Source organism: Ceratosolen solmsi, unplaced genomic scaffold (assembly GCF_000503995.2).
Source record: "Ceratosolen solmsi marchali unplaced genomic scaffold, CerSol_1.0 scaffold10, whole genome shotgun sequence".
Lineage (NCBI taxonomy): Eukaryota > Metazoa > Arthropoda > Insecta > Hymenoptera > Agaonidae > Ceratosolen > Ceratosolen solmsi.
The window spans coordinates 27,337,716-27,354,355 of record NW_011948412.1 but is presented as its reverse complement, the minus strand read 5'-3'; the positions used below and the strand labels follow the sequence as shown (position 1 = coordinate 27,354,355).

Sequence of the window (16,640 nt, the reverse complement as noted above, 5' to 3'; positions counted from 1 at the left end):
AGAGAAAAGTATTCTATTGCAGTGAAGAGGGTGCGCTCTTGTGTCCTTGGTTGTCGTTGATGCTATGGAAATTACTGTGTATGTTAAGTATTAAATATATGCTGATGTTGTAAAGATCAGCATGAGTAGTCGACGATGCTCATCAATGAGCATGGGAAGCTGGTAATAGTAATCAGTAGTGCTTAGTAGGGAGAGTAAGCATACTTAAAAGGGGAAAATACTGTAGTCTCTGTGGTAGTGGTTACATAAATCGACCATACTCCAAAGGGAGTATGGGAGTATTGGAGAGTTAGTCACACGCAAGAACAATAAATGATAAACAGGTTCTTCGAGGACGGAAGGACTTAATAATAGGTAGTTATAGTCGACTATTTGAGAAACGATAGTCTGCACTTGATTGTGTAATTAAACGGATTAGCTGGGTGAAAGAACGTTCTTCGGCCTGGTTGGTTTGAGAGAGCGTGTTGTTCCACCTTGCGTGGCAGACTTTATGTGATACGTAATTCGAGCGTAGATGACTAACTTGTACAAATAATAAAGAGGATGTACCTTATAAACTACCGTCAGGGTATGCTGTTTGGCTGCGTGTCTGGCACACTTTATTGATTACAATTCCAATGGCGTCACTGTTAAGGTACTAACTTGTTATTGCAGATTCTGTTAATAATGCACGCATATGTTGTAGGTCAGTTGCCAGGCTTGCGGCTAAGTTCCGTAATCGTAATTGATAACTGATACTAGATAGATGAATGTAAACTAATTAATAATAACAGTTGTTGGTTGAATGTTAGATAAAAATACAGTGAGCGTCGGTGCGTGGTGTGCTGATCTTTAATATTCGCGTAGTAGCTTGCGACGCCGGCAACAGCGCCGATGCCTGTTGCTATGCCGAAAATTGTCGTGACGTCAGAGAACGAAACTCTGGAATATTCTAGAAGTTTCATCGCCGTTGCTATGCGGAAATATTCTTGAATATTCGGATTTAAGGTGTAGGAAAATTCCCGAATTTGTTGAGTCGTGTTTACAAACAAAAGTGTATGAGAGCTTGTAAATTTTCCAATTTTAAATTCTGCTTAAACTGCTACAATCCCGAACAATAGTTAATATGAAAAAATATTCAAGGATGAATAAAATATGCTTCTAAATCTTCAATACTTAATTAATTACAGTACTATATAGAATTCAAAATTATATACTGCAAAAATTAAAAATTAATATCAATACATATCTCTATTTTTTAAAGCATTTTAATGAGATATAAAAAAGGGGAATACATTATATTTAATACATTTAATACAGTGTATTAAAAAAACCTACTTTCATACGTAATTAGAACTTATTTTATATTATAATGGCACTATTAATATAGCCAGACTTACACTAAAAGTACAGTTGTAGATAGAATTAAAAATCAGTCTATCTTTCAATTTACTAGTTTTGAAATCACATTGCTCTATTTTTTCCATCAACTTTTTAATGGTTAATAATTTTCATTAAATTATTTCTCTTATAAAGCATCTTTGTCGCGTATAAATTATCCATACATTTTATATTATCAATTTTTATTAATTTATCTCCATCACATTAGGATCTATTTATAATTGTATAAATAAAGTAATTCAAGCAATGTTGTACAAAATATATCTGATGGTTAGGGTTTTTTTACCAAGGCCGGTTCGAAAGACCAAATTTTTTATGTAGACAACTCAGAGACCACGAGATGTTATCTGGTAGTGATGAGCGGGCAAGTGGAAGGGATAGTGTAATAAATTCAATATTAATACATCTGTTTGTTATACTGTATATTCCGTTAATTTGCAGATACAGGAATGATTCTTATTACTGTTATCAATCGATGAACTCTTGGGTTGGGCAGATCACACTTTGCCTTAGCTCTAGCAAGGGGCCGTTTGCAGGGTGGAAATCGTTCATATGTGATGAATACCAATCAACCAATCTTTATGTTGTTTTGTGGATGATGCCACTTGGAGATTGATTATCGTCGGTGTAGATAGTGCGCTGAATATTGGGACAAGAATTTCTGGACACGATATTGAATAAATTGCCAACGGCGCAAACCAGACATTGACAATCCCTCTAGAGATGGTTCAGGTATAGTTGTGAGTGGATTTCCAATAAGAAAATGACTCGGCGTTAGTGCAGAGCAGTCATCTGGATAATGGCCTTGAGTTTAAGATTGCTTCAATTTGAGATAGCAATGTCGTAATTTCTCCAAACGTACGCAGCGTTTCTCCTATTGTGCGTCTCAGATGAAATTTCGTATACATTACCACTGCTTCCCATTTTCCTCCCATGTGAGCCGCAGCTGGTGTATTGAATTCCCATCGAGCGGTGTCTTGCGAGTATTATTACGATTCAGTGATGTTCCTCTGAGTCTCGTGAGAACAATTTTTTCAGCAATTTGTCCGCCCCGACGAAGCTTGTACCAGAATCTGGGTACAGTGCTTGGGTTGCTTTTAACCAAAATATTCTTGAATCTTCTAAATCTGTTTGGATTACCCGGTTGAATGGAGATGGTTTATGCCTGTTCCTCAGACGGGCAATGAATCTGATGCATAAAGCAGTAATTCTCAATAATTTATTTAGTGTTGTGAATTTGTAAATTGTATCCGAGTGATAGTCAGTTTTTTGTACAGTAGTTGCAAAAGATATTCCAGGGCGGGCTTCTTGTTCACACTGTTCGTCACTCTGCGTTGGCTGCTTTACCACGATTATGGTGAATGCAGCCATGGTGGTCCTGTCCACCATAGTGCATGATCTTGGAGTTGAATGATTGTCAATAATTGTCAATGATTGTCGATAATTCCATTGAGCATCGAAGGTGATCACTTGAATTTGTGTTACCCGATTCTTCACAACGTCCTTCCAACGTGATGCGTGGGACTTTATCCATGTGAGTGTTATCCTTGAATCCGCCCACAAGTATGTTGCCGTTACCTTCATGTTCAATGTGTTCTTGACATAGAGCACAAGCTTTAACAGTACCAATGCCACTGTCAGCTCCAATCTAGGAATAGTAAGCCGTTTTAATGGAGCTACTTTAGTCTTGGAGCATACCAAGGCAACTTCGTTGGTTGGGTTATGGACAGCAAGATATATGACTGCTGACATTGCCAATTGAGAGACGTCAGAGAAGCCATGTAATTCTACTGCTGCTGCGTTCTCTGTGTTGAACCATCGAGGTATTTGAATTTTGTTCAACTCTGAAAGATCCTTTCTAAAACTTGAATTGGCTTGAAATTTGGCCTGGCAGTGGATCGTCCCATTTTCTTGTGTGAAGCCATAGTTCTTTCAGCCTCATCTTTGCTTTTATTACCACCGGTGAGACAAAACCTAGTGGATCCAAAATTTTTGCAATATTTGATAATATCGCACATTTGGTTACCTGATCAGTGTCAGTAGACACCGTTGTTGCAAATTTAAAATTGTCCTCTTGAGGATTATATTCCAAACTGAGAATTTTAGTAGTGCAACCATCAAACGTCATTGTCAATTCCTGTTTTTGTTCTACTTTTATGGTGGTGAGAACGTTTCTACGAGTTCAGTTTGATTTTGCTAATAGGAAACCGCCCGCCGTGTAGAGGTTAACAGGGTTGTCAACTTTAATGGTTTTGATGGAATGACGAATTGCACCGCACCTTCTCGTCAGATGGTAGGCGACGATGAGCTGTGTTTTTTGGGGATTAACTTTGAATTACTACCACGAGAATATTTAAGGGCTGCGCTCCTCGCGCAGCGCTCATTCAACCTCGTAACAATTACGCAGTCATCATGACGGGCTCACTATTCAATCTTCAAGCTTCTCTCTGCAGTCATCACCCACTGTAGCGATACACGTACGTAATACTCAAACAGTAAGCAATCTAACAATCCAATAGTCACGCCACACTATCAGAATCCGTTAACTAAACTTAAACTAATAAAGCGCTAGTGCTAACATAATCAAGAGTGAAATTATCGAAATCATACTACATATATTAGCGGATCACACCGACGACTAAAGCAGCAGAAAACCGGTCCCCTTTAGAAAGCTTCGGTACGACAGCTGCAGCTCTTACGCACTGACACTAAAGCAGCAGCGACCCGGTCTCACTTAGACGGCTTCGGTACGACAGCGGCGGCTCTTACGCTTACTACGACTGCATCGACTCTTACGCACCGACACTAAGGCAGCAGCAAACCGGTGTGCTTTAGAATGCTTCGGACGACAGCGGCAGCTCTTACGCACCGACACTAAAGCAGCAACGATCCGGTCTCACTTAGACGACTTCGGTACGACAGCGGCGGCTCTCACGAATACTACTATAGCGGCACTTCTCGGCAGAGAAGGAGTCACTCCTCACATCAAGGAGAGTATACACACTTTCCTCAGCACATAAAACAATTGAAGAAACTTCCCCAAATTATTCGCTCACACCTTCATTCATTCACTTTATGATCATTAGCTATTTATTATATTATTGTATTTAATAAAGGAAAGACAAGAAATACTGCATGTAGTATTGAATAATTGCATTGCCCCTTCCACTTGTCAGCAACACCTCCACGCACCATCAAAGAGAGGTTTTTATTCTGATCCCACACAACTTTAGTTGCTCGAATTTAGGATACTAGCTCGAGTCACCTATTGAATTCTCCTATTGGTCTCGTGTGTACTCCCTAAATGTTTTCACTGTTCGATGAACTACTATATAATCCCGTGGATCAGTGTCGAGTTGTAATTGTCGTTGTTTCTTTAATAAGTCACTACATTCACCAACTACATCTTCCATTTCTTGTGAGTCACTTTTCATTTGTTAAATCCGACAGAAGTTCACAAAGGTGAGATTGTATTATTCGGCGAGTGTTCTCATATCTCTCTGACAGAGCGTGCCATGACAGTGCAAGCGAATCATGCTGTAATCGGAAGCGTGTCACAAACTTGACTGCGGCACCCTCCAGTGATTTTCGTAGATAATAGAGTTTTTGTACCTCGCTGAATTTTTTGTTATTCATCACTAGACAAATAAATTCCGAAACATGAGCCATTCTAGATAGTCACCTGAAAATTTCGGAATAGGAATGTCTGGAAGACAGCTCACTTCCAATTCAGCTTCTATCCCGGCTAATGTGTCGTCGGACTTTGTTATTGGTTCTTTCGCTTTATTCAAGTTGGAGAGCAGCTTACTTATTTTGGCGTGCGCATTTGAATAAATTTCGAACTCTGTTCCTTGAACATTATTTGTAAGATACTCGTGGGTGTCCAGTGCTGCTGGCCATGCTAACATAGTATAGTTGTGCTCTTTAGCGAAGACTTTGTGTAAATCGTCTACTAATCCGTTTACGCTTGTGACTTCTTCTATAGATGTATCTAAATACGATTCAGGAATAATCTGTGCTAAATTCTTCATTGATTTTAGGCGATAACACTGACCTTTCGCTTTAACGTTGAACTCTATTGGAGCTCTTTCCTTTGCACTGCTACGAGTTACACGATTTTCATTATCATGTATGATGGATACATCAGCACTGGTTTCCTGTTTGCCTTTTCTCGTGTTGTGACATTTTCCTTGAATTATGTAACGTTAAAGAATAATAATTATTATTGAGTACTTACAGTGTCTTGGAGATTTAATAGTATCCTTTTGATATGAACACAGTGGTGTATCTAAGATCTGTTCCTGTTACAGCAAGTCCTTCTCGTGTTTGAATACTGAAGGAATATATTAACTTCCACTTATCCTGCTGGAAGGACCAGAAATGTACAAAATGTATCCGATGATCCGGGTTGTTTTATTAAGGCCGGTTTGAAGGACCAAATTGTTTATGTAGACAACTCAGAGATCACGAGATGTTATCTGGTAGAGATGCGCGGGTAAGTGGAAGGGATAGTGTAATAAATTCAATATTAATACATCTGTTTGTTATACTGTTTATTCCGTTAATTTGCAGATACAGGAATGATTCTTATTACTGTTATCAATCGATGAACTCTTGGGTTGGGCAGATCACACTTTGCTTTAGCAAGCACACTTTAGCCAGAGGTAGGGGTTGTAATATTTGCTTCTCATAGCGTAGTATATTGAATATGTTCCCTGGGAAGTGCGTAGTTATAAAACTTTTACCACTTCTTCGCGTAGAAACACATGTTATTTCTGCTATGAGCACTGAATGGCGCGAAAATTGTCTTGTCGACACGTGCTACGTGCGTATGGAACACGTGCTTTGTTGAGGTTAGGGTCGGCAAGGTAAGCGTAAATGGCGCGAAGATTAATTCTGGGCAGATCTCACTTTTGACCGAAGCAAGCGCACTTTTACGAAAGGTAAGAGATGTAATATTTGCTACTCTTGTCGTAGTACACTGATGCTATTACCTGAGAAGTAAGAGGTTATAAAGCTCTTACCACTTCTTATAGTAGGGCCGTGTGTTGTTTCTGTTATGAGCGCTGAATGGCGCAAAGATTGGCCTCATGAGCGTAGGACTCGAGCTAGGAGAAAGGTTAGATCGACAAGGTTGGCATTGAATGGCGCGTCGGCTTGCAGTCGTGTGCTCGTGCGCGTGGGCACTACTGAGCTTCTCCTTGAGTACAGACAGTAGAATTAATTAAGATAATTTTGCGTGTACCTGTGAGATGGCCTTAATCCTTTACGTACGCTCGATGACCTAGCTTCTGGAGAACCTTGAATCTTAGCGCTTAATTTAGATGATACTACAAACGACGACTAATCTTGGACTCAGTTAAGGGACTTTATCACTTCCTTCAATGAGGACTTCAACTGGTACTTGTCTTCGGACTCCGATAAGGGTATTTTTCCACTTCCTTTTTCATTGTGGACTTTATTGTATTTATTTTATACCATATCTATATACCATATCATCTACCATACCATATTGATTAATATAGTAAATCTAATAAAAATTTAAAAGAATCAAATAATATTAGAATATGCATTAAATATTTATTCATTATAAAAATGATATTACTTTTAATTATAGATAATAAAATGAATGAAATAATATTAAATAATTAAATTTATTGTCGTTCATTATTCAATACATTAAAACAAATATTAATAAAAAAATTTAAGTAAATGTAAGTTTACTTATATCTTAAATAAAAAAACAAGTAAATTAATTACTATATAAATAAATATATTTTAATTAACTGGGTAAAAAAAAATTTTATATATAATATATATAAATACTGTCTAGTTTATAAGAAAATAAGTTCTAGTTATATGAATTTTCGTTCATTATTCACGTATATAGCAAGTATTATTGATTAAATTAATATCATATTTTGATATATATAGATCTATGTTCATTTTTACATTCTAAGTTCGTAATGCATACGCATAACATACGTATTTTATGATGTTGATAAATATGTTTATTAATTAATTAAAAATAAAAAATGAATTTAAACTTTTTGAAAATTAAAATTCTTTAAAGTACAGTTGTTTAGGATTGGAGCACCTAATATTAAAATTTAAATTTCCACAAAATTGAAATCATTATATCTTGCAATGTCATAAAAATTGGCTACCAAAATTTTCGGTAAATTTTAAGGCTTTTGCCTAAGAAAATCCTGCAATTTATCCGCATAGCAACTACGGAGAAGTCACCAACCAGCAAAGGCTTGCCTTCCGACAATTGACAGAAATTTCTGGAACTGAAAATCTAACGGCCCGCGGGAATTTTCGGCATAGCAACACTAAAGGTGCTACCGCCAGGCTCAACGACAAGTGCTCGTGTATATTAAGAGTAGTGCGCGTCGATAAAAATCAGTCTTGTTGAGTGAGTCTAGAAGAAATCGTACAAGTCACATCTAAGCGAAGTTTTACACGTCTGTCTACGAGGTATACCAAGGCAAGGTATACCATTTATTAATTATCATTTATTGCTGTCCGGTGCATATCGCTCGCGATGAGCTCTCTGCAATTTAATTCTCATCAGACCGCTAAGAGGGCGTCGCCATTTGCTATGCGTCTCAGTTAGACTACTTAAATTTTAACTCTCATATCTACTACGAAGAGGTGCTGCTACTAATAACACGCCTACAGAGAGAGAGAGAAATTTCCGTAATACTGCCACAAGGGCACTACGACTTGTCACGCGCCCGCAGATAAAACCAGTCTCATCTTGCACATCTGGACGACACCCTGTAGTTTCTTTGCCAACTGTCAGGATTACGACGAGCTCAACAATACTCACAATTAACGATGAAACATTGATCAAATTGTAACATAACCTGCAATAAAAGTCATGAAAACCAATTATACAATTAAATTTATGTTTTTACATGATATTCATTTACCATAATAAATTAATATGAATAAAAAATCTTAAAAATACTATTTTATGGGTTATAATTCCTTTTATAATTTCTTGTAAATTAAATAAAATATAAGTAAGTGTCTGAGATCAGACTAAAAACCTCCTTAGATGTTAGGTGGAGGTGTTGCTGTCAAGTGGAAGGGGCAATGCAATTATTCAATACTACATGCTGTGTTTTCTTTCTTTCCTTTACTAAATATAATAATGTAATAAATAGTTATTATTCATAAAGTGTGAATAAAGGTGTGAACAAATAATTAGAGGAAGTTTCTTCAATAGTGTTACGTGCTGACGGGAGTGTATGTACTTTCCGTGATGTGTGGAGTGACTCCTTCCCTTCTGAGAAGTGCCGCTGTAGTAGTATGCGTGAGAGCCGCCGCTGTTGTACCGCGGCTGCCTAAGTGAGACTGGGTTGCTCCTGCCTTTGTGTTGGTGCGTAGGAATTGCTGCTGTTGCACTGAAGCTTTCTAAAGGGGAACCGCTGCTACTATCTTAGGGTCGCTGTAATCCGTTAATATATGTAGTAGCCTTCGATAGTTTCATTCTTGATTAAGTTAGCACTATCACGTTATACGTTAAGTTTGATTAGCGGATTCTGAAATGTGCTTCACTATTGTATAGTCAAATTGCTTACTCATTGAGCAATTACGTACGTGTGTATCTACAGTGAAAGATGACTGTAGAAAGAAGCTTGAAGACTGAATAGCGAGCTGCTATGTAACTGCCTAATCGTTATTACGCAAAGCTGAGACAAAGACTGGCAAAGGACCGACAAAGACCGACTGGCGCGTAGCACGCGCAGTCCTTAAGTATTCTTGTAGTAATTTTTTGGGCGCCGGTGGCGATCCGGTGTCTGTTACTATGCCGGTATTTTTTGTAACGTCAATAAGCATAGTTTTTGTGTGTTTCATTGTTATAATTCTTCGAAATACTAGTCCTATATTAGGGTTTTCGGTGTGGAAATATTACTCGAATTCGTTGGCTAGTGTTTATAAACAATCGTTTGCGCGCTTATACGTCTCCCACTTTTGTCTTCCGCTTTCAATTGTTCAATCCGTAACATTCCGCCCGCCATCATCAATTCATTGATGATTAGATTTCGTATCTTCTGTGGGAATTGGCAGCACTGCAAGAATGTTGATGGGTCGTGGAATTGTGCTTGATGCGATTTTCAGTGTGACAACTCTGGTCAATCCGTCCTTGCCAGGAAGTAGTTCAATGACTCTGGCGAGTGGCCATTTGCAGGGAGGTAATCTTTGATCTGTAATGAGGACTAGAGTTCCGACCTTGATTTCGTTTTTTGGATGATGCCACTTTGCTATTGAGAGTTGTTGTTGCAGATAGTGTTTTGTCCATTGTTTCCAGAATTGTTGACCTTTCTGTTGTATGAATTGCCATCTGGAGAGTCTTGAGATCTTCAGGTCGCTTAGTGATGGCTCTGGAAGTGCATTAAGTGGTCCTCCGATAAGAAAATGTCCAGGTGTGAGTGTGGAACAGTCGTCGGGATCATCACTTAATGGTTGGAGTGGTCGTGAGTTTAGAATGGCCTCTATTTCTGATAGCAATGTCGTGAATTCTTCAATGGTGAGCGTCTCTCTCGTTGAGCGTTTTAAGTGAAACTTGATAGATTTTACTACCGCTTTACATTTTCCTCCCATGTGAGGTGCTGCTGGTGGATTAAATTCCCATCGGGCATGATCTTTCGTGAGCATGTTTGCGATGTGGCGATGTTCTGATGTGCTTTGTATAAATAATTTCCTTATGGCTTTGTCTGCTCCGATGAACGTTGTCCCACATTCAGAGTGTAAGACGCTTGGGATGTCTCTGCGGCTAGTAAATCTCCTGTATGCTGCGATGAATCACTTCGAAGAGTAATCACTCACCACTTCAATGTGTACTGCGGATGTGGTTAGGCACACAAACACACAGATCCAATGCTTGTAAGTTTTTGCTCCTTGTCTCTTCGAGTTTTTTATTGTTACTGGGCTAGAATAATCAACACCAGTGTGAGTGAATGGTCGTGAGGGTGTTACTCGCGCAAGGGGTAGTTGACCCATCAGCTGGCTGGCGAGCGTTACTCTTTGTTTGGCACAGGTGACGCAAGTTAGTATGTATATTTTATCGCTGGTCGTCCTCCCATTATCCAGTACAGTTGCCGTATGTTCGCGAGCGTAATTTGGGTGCCTCCGTGAAGTGTTTTGAGGTGTGCTTGTTCAATGATGAGATTGGTGAGTTGTGAAAATTTGGGGAGGATGGCTGGGTGTTTACTGTCCTCTGTCAGTGAAGCATTCATTAGTCTTCCACCAACTCTGATGATGCCCCTTGCATCAATGTAGGCGGTGAGTCGATGGAAAGGATGTGAGGGGGGCAGTTTGACTTGGGATTTCAGTAATCTTACTTTATGGGCGAAGTATGTTTTTATGTCATTCTTATCCACTGAATTCGTGCTTGCTCAATCTCCGCGAGTGTCAGGTGACCCTTCTCGGTCTGTTCCCCCTTTAGACATGCAATAAACCTGATGCATGTTGCTTTTATTCTCAATAGTTCATTGAGTGACGGGTATTTGTAAATAATCTTCCAGTCATAGTCTGGCTTGTCAGTTGTTGCAACTAATGAAATGCTTAGCCGAGCTTCTTGAATGAATTGTTTATCTCCATCTGTTGGTTGTGTCGGCCATGAATCTGATGTGATCATCCAAGGTGGGCCAGTCCACCACAATGGATGGGCCTTGAGTTGCTAGGTTGTGAATCCTCTTGAGTCACATTCTGCTGGGTTTGATGTTCCTGGCACGTATCTTCATTGTGCTTCGGAGGTAAGTTCTTGAATTTGGGTATATATACAGCAATCGTTCGCGCGCTTATACCTCTCCCACTTTTGTCTTCCGCTTTCAACTGTTCAATCCGTAACAGTAAGTATAATGTAGAATCAACTTTAAACAATTTCGAGAAACTATAAATATACTTTATTTACAAAAATTTCTTATATTTGGTTAATATTCTTATTTGTCGACCGTCACTTTATAGTCATTCTACGTTAATAATCAACATAATTTAATATTAGTAGTGGTATTAGTATTCTTCAGTAATATTTAATTTAGTGAAAAAGAGCAGTATTGTTTAATAGAGTACAAATTAATATAAAATTGGTAATCAATTTGAAATTAATTAAGGCATGTCTTCAACAGATTTCAGAGTAATTCCATTCCACCACAAGACATTGTCAATTAAGTATTACAATTTTACTGTAAGTATTATATTTCCGTTTAATACACACTATTATTTATTTTAATATTGCCATTATATACCTGAACAAGGATTAACAGCATAAATTTATATTAGCGATTGTCATTAAAAGAAAAGATGTAGATTTTAAAGATTTAATATATATATACATGCTATGCAAATTGACCGATAAACTATTGGTAGAATGAAGATCATAGCTGTTGTGGATAACAAAACATGTTATGAATTACGTATAATGATTACAAATCACATTACTTCTATCATAAACCTACAAGAATAAAATGTCATAAAATTTTAAATATCAAATAAATTTGATTAATGAATTTGATATACACTGTCTCTTAAATAGAAACACATAGATTAATTTTTAGTTATAAAATATACCTTATACTAAAAATTTATATACTTGTATTTCATTTTAATAATTAAAAATTAAAATATTCGAACATATAATGCATGAATAGTTTGTTAATAACTGTTGAAAAATCTTAAAAATAGTGATTACTTCAATAAATTAAACTTTTGCTATTTGATATTGTTCAATAATAATAAACATATTTTCATTTTTGCAGGTATTTAAATTTTTTACACTTAGAATGAATATAAATATTTATCGATATAATTTATAAACAAAATATATGAATATAGTTTGTCATTGATATCTTGGAAAGTATTGTTTATTGGACGTATAAGAACAATAAATATCTATATTACTATATTACCATGGATTACTAAATGTAAATTAATTATAAGGAAATGGTGTTTAAACATTTGTATACTTTTTATAAAATATAAAGTTTGACAAGACAGTATTAAATATAGGTTCATAAAATAACGAAGGAAAAAGAATATATTTGAAATCAATTCATATAATGATTATATAAAATCTAACTACTATATTTTCAGATATTCTAATAAACTTTCATTAGAATTCGTATTTGTTGAAAGAATAAAAATAAGGAATTTCATCTGTCAAATCAGTGTACTGGGATTAATAGCACTGAAGATTGTGACAAATAAATTAATATATCTAAATATGAATAAATATTGTTGTTTATAAATCAAACGTAGTTTTTTTAATGAGTTTTTGATGGGAATAACATCACATATATAATTATTGCCTTAATGTGAAATTTCACTTTACGTAATTCAAAATCTATCTTTAAATGATTTCGAAAATACTTTAAAAAATATGTAATTTTTACATAGATGGAATATAATTAATTTTAATTAATTAAATATAAATCAGAATGATTATATATTTTTTTATTATAAATTTTATTCAAATACACAGAGTAAGAAATACAAAATTAAAGACATTAAAATAATATTAAAAAAAATTTTTAAATATAAATTCATTTAAAACAGCTTTTCAGACGCCTTGCACTATCGTTTAAAAATATTTTACGTAATGTAAAATATATCATAAAACTAATTTTAACATTGAAAAAATAAAACTACATTAAAATTGATTATTATTTCCTTTAAACAGTATATATACAATACTATAGCCAATTACTGTTTTCAAAATAAAAATATTTGTATTAACATATTAACATATTACAGAACTTATTAGATAACTGTCGATAAAATTATAAATATATACTATAATATTAAATAAACTTGGAACAAATTATTAAGTATACAAAAAAGTTAAGATATTAAGTAAAACTTATTACCTTATTTGTTCATTAAAAATAATTTAATAATATTTTTTACAATATAATTTGCTTATTTCGAATACTGTTTAATATTATATGTAATAAATTTTAATAATTTAATTAGTTTGTATACTGTTAAGACTGTCAATTCACAATAACCGTGAAAAGAAAATTTAGACAAAGTATTTAAATTATCACTTGTTTTTTCTGTACATGGCTTTGTACTGCGTGTGGATATTTATGTGGTTGACTGCATTATCAATTCGTTAAAGTAAAATAACAGTAATCTATACGTTGAACTTATAAGCCATGAAAACGTGAATGACAACCAAATATACATGAAACATGACATCCAAATAGTACGAAAAAATATATTGAACAAGCAATTGCTCGTAAGCATTTCACGCATATTTTTTGATGAACACAAATAATCCATAAAACCATAACAACATAGATATTTTTCTATTACACGTCAATTCCATTGCTTATTCCTCTCTCTCTCTCTCTCTCTCGCTCTTTCTTACTCAGTCTCTTTTTTAAACATACGTATACGTCTGCTTATATAAGTATACACATTTTGTTAGATTTTCATTATTTATTAAAAAATTTCATAACTAGTAATATCATTCGTAATATTTTATTTCCTATATATTATCTATACTTGGTAAAGATGGATAAACATTATTTTTCATTACAACAGATAATCTCTACCATCATCAACAAGTGGTCCAAAATGCCTATATATAAATTATAAAATATATAAATATATGCTTGTATGGTATCATGCAAAATGTGCCCTTTACTCATGAGTATAATATAAAGAAAGTTGCATACTATACAAAATATTTTTCAGTGATAAGATATATATATATATATATATATATATATATACTTTACAAATTTTAAAATTAATTTTAGATTTAATTCATGTTCTAAAAATGACACAATATATATAATATAGCCAATATTTTAATTTAGAATTTTTTTATTAAAAATTTAGCTACAATAATTTAAAAAATCCTCTGTATTTGAAAATTGAATTTTTTTAAAATCGATGTTTTTTAGCCCAGAGGAATTAAAAATAATTAATTAAAATGCATATAATGTTTTTTATAAATTAAAAATTTTTATCTGTAAAGTAATGTGAATTAATTTTTATAAAAATTTATTTATTTTTAATTTTTCGTATTTTAAATTTCATATAAATTCAATCATATTCTCACTATATATATACTTTAAATACTGTATTTCTAAAAGAAAATATATTTTTAATTATTTAACAAGTACATTTTGAAGTAACTCGTACAATTATTATTGGGAATATCAGAAAGAAGGTATGAAATAATAGACTTGTTTACAAGAGAGAAGTTATTTTAAGATAAAAAAGACCGGAAAGTTTAAATAAACAGAACATAGACTATTTTATGATTCATGGCATTTTTCATATTGGATTTTATGAAAATTAGTATTAATTCAACTAACTATTAAATCTTCCATTAATTCTTTTTTGGTAGATTTCTTTTATGTGCTAGGTGTAACATACAATGACAAAATTGAAAAAGAAAGTATTTTTCATTTCTTCTTTATGAAAATACAATTGTTTACAGATTTATATAGGTGTACATCACAACTATTCAAAATGGCAGTACCATTGGATTGTACAATTTACAATAACTTTTAAGAAAACTCTGACGTAACCAAATAACATAAATTACAATTTTACATTGTCCCTTTGAATCAATTCTTATATTTAAAAGGTCACTACCTAGTTTTATCTGCTGCTTATTACAATTAAGGAAAAGGCGGGGGACAGATTTGGGTGCTAAGTACTCACATATACTGACTCTGGCATGCATAGGGTTGGCAATTTCGAAAACCTCAACTTCGATATCGATCCATGTCATAACTATTTGGCTCGAGCAAGATAGACGCCGCTTAAGTGAGTCTGCAAGGGATCGTAAAGGGTACCAGGGGAGCAGCGAAAAGTGCGACTTGCGCACGCTGCATTAGAACGAGAATTGCTGTTTAACCAGTGGGATAAAAAAAGTTAATATTTTTTAGATTTTACATTCTTCATTGCACAAAACTCTGTCAAGTTCGTTGTCCTACTAATTTTTTCTGTATAACCAGCACGTACATGATGTTCGGATCGATTGGCGTTTCCTTCTTTGTTCGCTTGCGCATCGCCCGCGTATATATATTTATAAGGGTAAATTTTTTGGGATAAAAGTATATGTGTGGCAGCCAACTAGACGAGGGCGGGACCGATTATGATATATCCTAGCACTCTTCAATCGATACATATGTTGATACATATACGTGTGTATGGCTATGCATGTGTACTAAGGAGAAAAAGGAATAGTTATACGAAACAAAAATAAACATGCAAAACTCTCTTTTGCTTTTGATCCTTTTTTCAATGTTCCCTCGTAGTATGTGCTATGCATTAATGTACTCACCTCGAATGCAGGGAGTTGAGCGGCGCTAGCCACTCTGATTAGTCGGAGAGGCGGAAGGGATCGGCGACGGGCCCCGTACTATACACAACACGTAATAACTCGAACGTCGCCTAGTGCAACATAACACGCACACACCTACATCCGACGAAGAGCCAAGCCCGACTGAAGAGATGCGCGCGCCGCAGTTCAACACACGTTACTCGACCTCTTGGTTTCTCTATCCACTTCGACCTCTCTTCAAAGTTTCTTCTAAACCATTAACTATATATATGTCATAGTTAACCACTATTCGTCACTACGAGCTTGTAATTGCACGTGAAGTCGACGGTGCTGCGAACTCCATTGAATACTACCAGCGTATTTATGTCTGAATTTGAATGTAGGCGCGAACACACTGCCATCCCTAATTAATAAACGTTTCTTACCAAACTCATTATATAATTATAATATATTAATTACTTTTAATCGATTCTATTTTACCCTTGTGACATAACTTGTATAGTAGACATTTACTTGATGTAATTATTCCCAAATATTGTTTTACTGCTACTTCCATTGGTGTGAAAAACATTATGTATGAAATTTATGTAGTAATTGTTAAAAATTAATAATTTATATAATATTTTTATGATATTGAAAATTATATGTATATACAAGGTTCTTACCTAAGAACTGTTTAACTAAAAAACTCTATTTAAAAGTAAATAACCAAAGGAGAAATCTTTAATATTTCATGGAATTTTTAACTAAACACAATATATTATCATACATGTTAAACATAATTCTACATGATTTATTAATGATCAATATTTAATTTGCAATCTTTCAAATATTATATGTTTAAAAACTTTTTTGTAATTATCATAATCAATACTAAAGACAAACAAATTTCTTAAATTCTTAATATACAAAATAAATTTTTTAAATTTTATAATTTGAA

The 16,640-nt window shown here is 34.5% G+C and overlaps 1 protein-coding gene across 1 annotated transcript in view; it reads right to left on the bottom strand.

Moving 5' to 3' along the window:
* Positions 1–15,925, bottom strand: part of tty (tweety) — a 31,166-nt gene extending 15,241 nt beyond the window's left edge. The window contains exon 1 of the mRNA XM_011501727.1: positions 15,701–15,925. The gene's annotated coding sequence lies outside the window, so the exon portion shown is untranslated. The remainder of the gene's footprint in view (positions 1–15,700) is intronic.
* Positions 15,926–16,640: the final 715 nt, after the last annotated feature.